This window comes from Micromys minutus (genome assembly GCF_963924665.1).
Source record: "Micromys minutus genome assembly, chromosome: X".
Taxonomy (NCBI): Eukaryota; Metazoa; Chordata; class Mammalia; order Rodentia; family Muridae; genus Micromys; species Micromys minutus.
The window spans coordinates 111,673,765-111,683,828 of NC_137970.1; the positions used below are offsets into that span (position 1 = coordinate 111,673,765).

At 44.0% G+C, this 10,064-nt stretch overlaps 1 pseudogene across 1 annotated transcript; it reads left to right on the plus strand.

Annotated features, from left to right (window-relative positions):
• The first annotated feature begins 1,113 nt into the window (after positions 1–1,113).
• On the plus strand, positions 1,114–1,323 carry LOC308415511 (large ribosomal subunit protein eL38-like; annotated as a pseudogene). The gene has a single exon. The product of its transcript is annotated as a large ribosomal subunit protein eL38-like (transcript).
• The last annotated feature ends 8,741 nt before the right edge of the window (positions 1,324–10,064 follow it).

Here is a 10,064-nt window from a genome sequence, read left to right on the forward strand (position 1 = left end):
CCCTTTGGCCAATAATTCAATGGGAAACAACCCAGTCCCTTTGCTGAAAGCCTTGTGTGCTACAGAAGTTGGCCACTTCAGACTTGGTATCCTCCATTACTAAGAGTCTTCACTAAGGTCACCTTCATAGGTCCTAGGAAGTTTCCACTGTACTAGGTTTCAACAGTGCCTTCCTCCAAATGCCCTCCGTTTTCAGCCATCTCTCCCTGAATTCTCTCCCTTACCTCCTCTACCCGATTTCTCCCACTCCCATTCCCACCCACCCCCAGTCCACCCAAAATCTATTCTATTTCTCCTTCCCAGGGAGATCCAAGCATCCTCCTAGAGCCCTCCTCCTTGCCTAAGTTCCCTGGGTCTGTGGACTGTAGCTTGATTATCATTTACTTAATAGCTAATATCCACTTATAAGGGAATACACACCATATTTGTCTTTGTGGGTCAGGGTTACCTCCCTCAGGATGAGTTTTTTTTTCTAGTTGCATCCATTTGCCTGAAAATTGCATGTTAACATATTTTAACATCTTAAGGATGCTCTATTGTGTAAAAGTTTATCCATATTTCTTATCCATTCTTTGGTTAAAGAACATCTAGGGTCAGGGTTTCTTTCTTTCTTTCTTTTTCTTTTCTTTTATGGTTTTTGTTTTTGTTTGTTTTCTTTCTCAAGACAGAGTGACTCTGTATAGCCCTGGCTGTTCTGGGACTCACTCTGTAGACTAGGCTGGCCTCAGACTCAGAGATTGGCCTGCTTCTGTCTCCTGAGTGCTGGGATTAAAGTCACTCAGTACCACAGACAGCACTACCACTTGGCTAGAGTCTAACATTTCCCTGATTCCCAGATTTAGTCTTCTATGTAGTCTTGGACTCACCTTCATCTGACCTTGTGTTCAGCGTACAGAAATTCATTAAACATGTTCTCCAAGTCAGCTTCTGTACACGCGAAATCTGAGTTAGGGATCTGGGTTTTTATAATTTACTACAGAAAAGCCTTCTGGAAGAAGGAAGTAAAAGGAGCAAAGCAGGGCAGGGCAGGGACAGCTGAGTAAGAATGTGGGTTTCTTCCGTTCTCTTCAGTTTTAGCCACAATGCTGATGCCAGAGCTGAGTGTCCTTCGCCATGCCTTGGAAAATTGAGGAAATCAAGGACTTTCTGCTCACAGCCTGGCGGAAGGATGTCCACTCTGTCAAGATCAAGAACAAGGACAATGTGAAGTTCAAGGTTCTCTGTAGCAGATACCTTTACATCCTGGTTATCACAGACAAGGAGAAGGCAGAGAAGCTGTAGCAGTCCCTACCCCCAGGTTTGCCATTGAAGAAGCTGAAGTGAACCAGACCTCTGCATATGAATATTAAAAACCCTGGAAAGTAAAAAAAAAAAAAAAATTAAAAAAAAAAAGAATGTGGGTCCCAGCCCGCATCTCCAACTTCTGAGGCAGATTAACACCATGAAGCAGGGGGCTGTGGAAAGCTGCTGATATAGAGGTGCTGAGTGATCTCCAACCAAGCAGTTCTTCAGATAAAGGGATTCAGGTCCCATTCATGGTAGCTGTGGGATAATGGGTGTACTGGTTACAAAAGGAAGGGCCACAGTTTCGAAGCCTCAGGCCCTGACTACTACTCCTGTCTCCTCCTCCGGAAAGATATTTATCTATTTTTGTCTCTTTTTAACTTATTTGACTCAGGCCAAGTCCCAGTGGCACTTCTTTCAGAGGGTTTGCCTGAAACTGGTCAGGTAAGTCCTGCCTTTATATGTACCCACCCCTCCGTATGTGTGCCATTATCCCTCCCAACATCCCTACCATCCCCCCTAAGGATATGGAAAGTAACCTGCTGAGCCTTGTCCAGTGCAGTAGTAGCTCACCAAGACAGGAAACATGCCCCGTCTGTCTTTTTACCCCCAAGCATGTAGAAAATACCAAGGAAAGCAGGGATAAACAAATATCTGAAGAACTAAACACCAAGGAAGTGACTTCCTGTGTCCCTCCCTTTGTGGCCATGTCAAGACACCAAACCCTGATGCCAAGAGCACTTCCATCTCCAAGTGACAAGGGAGAAAATTGAAAGACTTCATTTGAGACTGTTACATTTAAAGATCATGTTAAAACATGGGCTAATAGCAGTGTTTGGAAGTGAAGCCTTTAGAAGGTGGTCATATAATAGATGAATTAATTCATATATGAATTCATAACTTATATAGCCTTAGGGGAGGGAAGGAAGGATTTAGTTATAAGATCTCTCTCCCTCTCTCTCCCTCTCTCTCTCTCTCTCTCTCTCTCTCTCTCTCTCTCTCTCTCTCTCTCTCTCTCTCTCTGCCATACCCTCCATTATCATGATCTGTCTCCAAAGGCCTCAAACCAAGTGGACTAAGTCACTGCAGAATAACACTTTTGCAACCATTAAGCAAATTAATGTTTCCTCTTGTAAGTGGATTTCTTTCCCCTATGTTCTCACAACAGGGCAAAGCTATTGTGTATGTCTTTTTCTGGGGAGAGGAGAACACATGTGCATTCACCCCTGACAGGGGACCAAAGGAAACACTCCACCTACATCTGGCATAGTGATCCAATAAATGCATGAGGGCTCCTTCCGGGACTACAGTGACACAAAGGCAGCTGCATCACCAAAAAGCCCACCCCAGTGTGAGCAATATTCTTGGAGTTCCCTGCATGGCTTACAGGCAGTTCAGTTGGCAGGGGCCAGCTGCTCAGAAAGTGGGGTGTTGCAAAGGTTCCTCTCCCAGCAATCCTTGCTACTTGTAAAACTTGCTCTGATGGTGGTGGGGGGTGTGGATCTGAAAAATTTGTGTTTTCTGAGTTTCATCCGTCTCTTTTCTGTCTCCCTACTCTCCCTAGAGGGGAGTGTTTTCTGCCAAGGATACTGCTAAGCCAACACTGGACACTCTACGGATGCACATATCGTGGGCACGCCGGGATGGCCTTTTAGTGTCTCATGGTCCTTTAAGTAACTCTTGACTCATATATCTGTAAGTACCGAGATAAACACACGGGTTCGCTGGGACATGGGTGGGATCACGTCTCTGGTCTGGGGTCAGACTCTTATCTGGGGCGAGTAGTGTTTTTCTTCATATCTCCCCAGGAAATGTCCTACAACAGAAACTGACTAGAGCACGAGAGCTGGGAAACAGAAAGGGGGTGCATTTGAAGAAAAGATCTAAAAGGCAAACGCCTGGCAGGATTTGATAGCCTTGTGTACGTGGGGAAAGAAAGAGCAGAAAGGAAGTTCTGGGTTTCTGGAAGCAGGAAAAGATGTCTGTCATAGGCCTTCCCACCATGGTGCACAGCCTGTGTGTTGGGTGAATGCCCGTGGCACCACCCACAGAGTATGGGTTCTTTTGCCTCTTGTGGGCTTGCTCCTATGTAAGCACTGGAGACCTGCTTGCTCCTCGGGGGCAGGAGCTAGAAGGAGAATATCAAAGGAAAGGAAAAAAAGAAAGAAAGATGGAGATTTGAAGGTTTTTGCCCAGAGGCTCTCACACCCTACTTGTGACAGGAAGTAACCCAAATGACAGAACCCACTGGGAAACTTGTGTTGGGTCTGCACTGGGCCAAGTTTCATCACCAGCTATTTTATTTTTAGCCTATGCCACATCTCAGAGCAATCAGGTCTATAAATGTCCATACAGCTTGCCATGCCTGGGCCCCAGGCAGAAGGGAACAGCTAAAAAAGGATTGCGCTAGGCCTTGTCATGCGCTCTTAAATGCCCTTGGTCAGCAGATGCTTGGGTCTTACTCTAAATTTCTGGGTTCCCTATCCCCATCGAAACCTTCTTGTCATCAGGGTTCAAAAGAGGGTCCTAAGAGCACAATTAAATCTATAGGTAAATTACAAAAAACCCAGGTCCCACAGTGTGGTGTCCTACAGCGGGGTGCTACCTGGAGCCAGAAAGCTTGTACCCTCTTCTCTCTAACCCGCACAGCCTGCTGCTTTGTTTGTTGACTGTCCTGGGCTTGCTAAGCTAAGCTTTTTTTTTTTTTTTTTTTTGAACTTCTATCAGCTATTTGTCCTATAGCTGTTATTAAGGAGCTGGGTAGCTTGGGTTCAGAGGGAGGCTGCTAATCAGCTTAGGGGCCTCAAGACTCCACACCTTTACCTCAGAGGAACAATAGGCCTTATCTCAGGGCTGCGCCAATAAGATAAAAATGCTCAGAGCAAGCGCTTTGTCTTGATTATGCTCTGGGAGTGAAGCAATTGCCATCAATTTGATCTCTCCAGGCAGCTTAGTAATTGTCTGAAGCTTAGTTTTAAACTTGTTCCCTGATTATTTCTACTTAAGTGGCCAACAGATGACTCAAATTCACCCTCACAGAGACTGGCCCTCTCTATCCTACTCAATTTTTAAAATATTTTTTTCACCATCTGATATACTAGATACTTTCTTGTTATAAACCCAAAGGCATGGATTTTGACCTGTCTTATCTGCTGATGGATATCTCACTTGTAAAACGATGCAGAGGTGGGGAGCCCGGAGAGATGATTCAGTGGGTGAGACGGTTCCCTGCTCTTTCAGAAGACCTAGTGACACTTCTCAGTACCCAGTTGATGGCCTACAACCATCTGTAACTCCAATTCCCACGTGATCCAATACCCTCTTCTTGCCTCCTTGGCACCAGGCACTCACATGGTGCACACAGACAGACATGCATGCAAACTACTCATTCACATACAATAAGTGGATAAATACATAAATATCCCAATGCTGGGCACACAGATGCTGCTAAATAAATATCTGTCGAGTGAACCCACTCTTATGCAGTTATTGCCTTATCCCCCCACGTTAGACCCTGCCCCCCTAGTGTTTCCTCACACTCATGTTGTGTCCAAAATTAAAACACCACATTCTCCTGTTCCCATGTGCCTAGCACCCCCACACTTCCTCCCAGTCCTTAGTCACACATTCATCGTGCCAACATTACAGAAGTAGCTTGTCCAAGTCTGTATCCCACTTGTGCTCCTACACAGATCCCTCCCCACACTGCACATCGAAGGATATTATCCAAGTGCAACCCTCTGATCGTTCTTCAGTAGCTCTCTCGTGCCTCCAGGACAGCAGTCAGCTCCTAAGAGGGCCAGCGAGGCCTCACTTCACCTGGGTCCTCCTCATTTCTCCAAGTTCATGTCGAGCTCCTCTCGGGCCGTCCTGCTCCCGGACACTGCAGTGGTACAGAATGGTCATGTTTTCAGGGGGATCAACAGCACTCCCTCCCCCCCCCATGCTGTTTCTCTTTCCACACTCTCCCCGGAATGCCACCCTTCCCTCCTCTGCCTGCCCATCTATGAGTGCACCTTTGTGAAGACAAGTGGAGGGGGAGGGGGGATGAATGTGGGATGGGGAAGGGGATACCATTTCAAATGTAAATACAGAGAGTATCTAATAAAAATTATTAATGATAAAAAAGAAAAAAAGAAAACAGAAAACAAAAGACCCATCTAAGAAATTTTAAATAAAACAAAGAAAGAATTACTAAGGGAATGAATAAAGATTGTAGAAATAACAACAGTCTTATGTTGGGCAAGTGGAAAAAAAGATGTAGCAGCAGACTGAGACAGATTATGTTTACATGTCAGTCATGTTGGCATAGAATGACTCTAGAAGAAATGGAAGGCGATGGACCAAAATATATCTTAATAATATAGTACTATCTTAGCATATCTTACATTTACTCCAGAGTACATCCAAAACTATGTGCATGAGGCAGGTGGGTGGGGTCGGGGAGCTCAGGAAGACTAGTGGTACATAGTTATGCCACCAGTGAAAGATGCAGGCCAGACCATCAGACTTGTCCAGAAACAGACCACTTAGGACATCTAAGCAGTTCCCATAGAGTTCTGGAGACAGAAAACAGACTGTGTGGACTTGAGGAAGGCAAGGGTGTGGGGGAAACATGCAGGGAGACATCGTTCCTCTCTGAGCCATGAAAAGCAGACTGGGGAAACTCCAAGTCAGATCCTTTTAAGATGTGATAATTTGCTGGGCATTGGTAGCAAGCACCTTTAATCTCAGCACTCCAGAGGCAAAGGCAGACATATCTCTGTGAGTTCAAGTCCAGCTATAGAGCATATTCCAGGACAGCCAGGACTACACAGAGAAACCCTGTCTCAAAATACAAAAGTAACAGATAAAGGTGACAATTAGGGCATGAGTAGCTAAGGGCAAGAGGGTGTGATCCTTGGAAAGTGAGAAGTGAAATAGGCTTACTCTGAAACAAAGTATCACATCTCTGTAGCTGCAAGCTCACGATGGCCAAGCACATAAAATGCAAGAGTGGTACAAGGCCGGCCGGCACTTAGGTAAAGGGGAAGATGGCCAGAAGAACAGTATTAGGTAGGAATTCCTACCTAGGAAGCGTCTGGTGGCACCACATCTGAGCTAGGAAGATCTGGAAAGAGAAAGCATGATGGGGGAATTAAAATTCTTTAGGGTCCATTAGTGCATAAGAGGTAGATAGTGGATGGCAATATGAGCAAAGAGGAGATCGTTTTCAAGAGCTCACAAGTTCAAAGACCAGAAGACAGGAAAGACTGGACAGGCAATTCGGGTCACAGAGACACAGTGAAAAAGATTCACTTATGTGCCAGAAGTCCAGCAATGAAAACAAACCTAAGATTGAGGAATAGTAAGAAAGATTTGAGTGAGGGAGACAAGCAGTGTGCCATAGACCCATCAAAGCAACAACTTTGTAAGCAACATAAAGCAGGCTGCCAAGGTGACGTTTCAAGGATTTGGTCTGGAGAGACCTGCAGGGGCCCAGATCTACAAGGACAGGGAGCAGGACCTACTACTCTTGCTGGGGAGGGAACAATGATACAGGGTCGGATAACCCTAGGAAAGGATAAGCTACACAATGCCTAAGCACATGAGAAGACAAGGGAGGAATGAAAACCATGATGAATTTGATAATGTCTTTTAACAAACATTTATTGAGCAAGTACTTTGCACCAGGTGTCAGTCATAGGCTTTGAGTGCTTTCACAAAGTTGCTTCCACTCTAGTAGGAAGGACAAGTCAATCGAAGGCACTTAAACTGCAACACAGGAGTGGATGATCTGCAGCAGAGAAAGATGCAGAAAGACCTCTTGGGCTTAGTGTTGATGTACGGCACAGAGCTTTATACCGTGTGCCATTATAGAGCTCATATGGAGAAAGCCAGCTGGGGTTTTGCTGGTTTAATCTGAGTAAGTATATAAGTCTACTAAGTTGCTACTTTTTCTTCTATTGTCACTTTTGCATTCTATACTGAGATGTGGACATTTTTCAGCTTTTAAATTGATAAGACTGCAGTTACACTCGAGCTTATGCCGAAAAGAATAAGTAACATGGCTTGTTTAAAGGAAAACGAATCCAGCAACGCTTGCCTGCGGGAGGTGGGGGTGGGGTGGGGAGTCTTACCCTGTGGGACCTGCATGTCCTCAACTGTTAGAGAATTGTGCAACTGAAGCTGTTTGGTCTTTGTTAATGCTGGCAAGTCACTCTTGAAAACTTCCCGCAGCATTCACCTTTTGGGGCTTTTTTGTAAGACTCAGCATATATTATTTGAAAGAGAGATTTTTTCCCCCTGATTATAAAAGGAAGGCATAAGCAAAGTTGGGAGGAAATTTTCAGAGATCTTTTAAGAGTCCCCCTCCCTCCCCCCGGATTGTGTGTATGTGTGTATTTTGCATGTGGGTGCATGGGTGCAGGCATCAGATTCCCTGGGAGCTGGATTTACAGATGCTTATAAGCCTGATATGAGGGCTAGAGACTGAACTCGGGTCCTTTGCAAGAGCAGCAGAAGCTCTTACCACCGAGTCATCTCTCCAGCCTCTAAAGAAGATTTTCAAAAGTCATCTTAAAACACCATTTGTAAGCTAGTGAACATTACGGCTCAATAGTCCTATATACGAACAAATAAAGAATGTGTTGATAAAGCACAAAGTCCTCCTGAGCAGTACTGTTCAAACAAAAGGTAATAAATCAGCCCAATGCAGTTATTTGACTAGGTAGCATAATAATAATAATAATAATAATAATAATAATAATAATAATAATAGAGTTTAATGAAAATTATGAAGTAGGCAAAACTGGTTTTTAGGTAATGCCCCTTCTCTCCCCTAAAGTTGTACACAATCCTCATGTGGGCTCCAGGATCTGTACCTGTGATATAAAATCTCTTTCCCTTAAGTATGGGTGGGACCTGTGACTTGCTTCTAGTCAGTAGAATATTACAAAGGTAATGGATGTCACTGTCATGATTATGTTACATTATATAAGGCTCTGTGTCAGCTGACTGGAGATAGAGCTTTCCCTGCTGGTCCTAAAGAAACAGCTGCATTGTGAACAGGTGATGGAGAGGCCTGTGTGGCAGGGGACATTAGCAGCAAGCAGATCTGTGGGTGGCCCCTCAGCCTTTACACATACAGTCATAATGAGTTGCATTCTGACAGCAGACTTCCTGAGCTTTATGGAGCTGATTCTTTCCCAGTTGAGCTCCCAGATGAAAAATGTGGCCTGGCCAATACCCTGACCACAGCTTTGTGAGATAGACAGGGAATCCAGCTAATCAGACCATGAGATAACATTTAAGTATGTGCTAAGCTGCTGAACTTGTAATAATTTACTACAAAGCAATGCAGAAAACTATCACACAGGCATCCACTGGTCATAAACTTTTATTTAGCCCCTAAGCCCATGTAGATACAGTCTTTCTTCTGTAATATGTAATGATTTATTTTTATTTTTAATTATATGCATGCTTATGCCTATCTGTGGGTGTGCACAGTGCCCACAGAGGCCAGAAGAAGGTGTTGGATCCCCTGGACCTGCACTTCCAGGAATTTTGATTCCTTCTAAGTGAGTGCTAGGAACCAGACTCTGTCTTCCTGAAGAGCAGTAAGTACTACTGTCCACTGAGCAATGCCCCCAGTCCCTTCATCACTAATATTTAAAAGAGATGGAAACGGGGGCTTTTGATGTCTTTCCATTCTTAATTCCCAAGTCTTTCTCCGCATTCAATACACCGGCCTGTAGCACGCATAAAGCACTCTTCAGCTGACTCCTGGTCACACCATTCCTCCTAACCCAGATTCCCTCTTTTACACCTTGTTTCTTGCCCATGAAACCTTCTGAATTTCTAGACCACAGGCAAATGCTGCTGCAACGTTTTCACTTGCATCACCCTTTTTTTTTGTCTGTGGTTCATTAACCACACTTCTGAAAATAAAAAATAGATTTACTTCTGAAATCTTATTTCTCAGAAAACACTATATATATATATATATATAATCACATAGAACTTATACATAGGATATCTACAAATATAGGAAACATTTGCAGATATGTGTGTGCGATCTTCACATTGTATTAAAATTGTATACTCATTGAAGCTCAAGATTCCAACTTGTATACATCGCATTGCTAGAAATATTCTTATCATCATCATCATCATCATCATCATCATCATCATCACCATCATCAGTGTTGCAAAAGAACCAAACTCAGCACCTCACATGAGCTGGTTAAACATACTATTCTTGTGCTGCAACCCTACGTCATAGTCTATGTTGAAAATAATGTCACAGCAGTTGGAGTAGCACATGCTTGTAAGGTATGCTGAAGAGTTCAGGACCAGCCTGAGGTACAAGTTGAAAAGTGGAGTCATGAAGTGGAAAGCCAAGTGCAGTTGACCAATTACTGAGTACTTACACGGAGCCAGAGTTGACAACTTCTCTCCACTGAAAACTAAGTTTCAGTACCATTGGCACTGCACATTTCAGATTAAACGAGTCTACTGTGGGTGCCTGGCACTTTTGTGGACGTTCAATAAACCTGAGTTGAAGCAGAATAAATGCCACCCATGGATAAAAGCTGCACAGACCCAATAGTGGTTCAAGCAACACAGGCTAGACAGTGTTTCAAAATCCGAGAAAGCCTGTCCTTACAAAAGGACAGCTTAGGGTAACTGTTTCCACGATAGCTTCCTTTTTAAGTAGCTACATGCTGACTACAACCAAGAAAACGACAAGTTAATACTGATCAGGAAGAGAATAATCTAAAGGAATTTGAGCAAGTCTG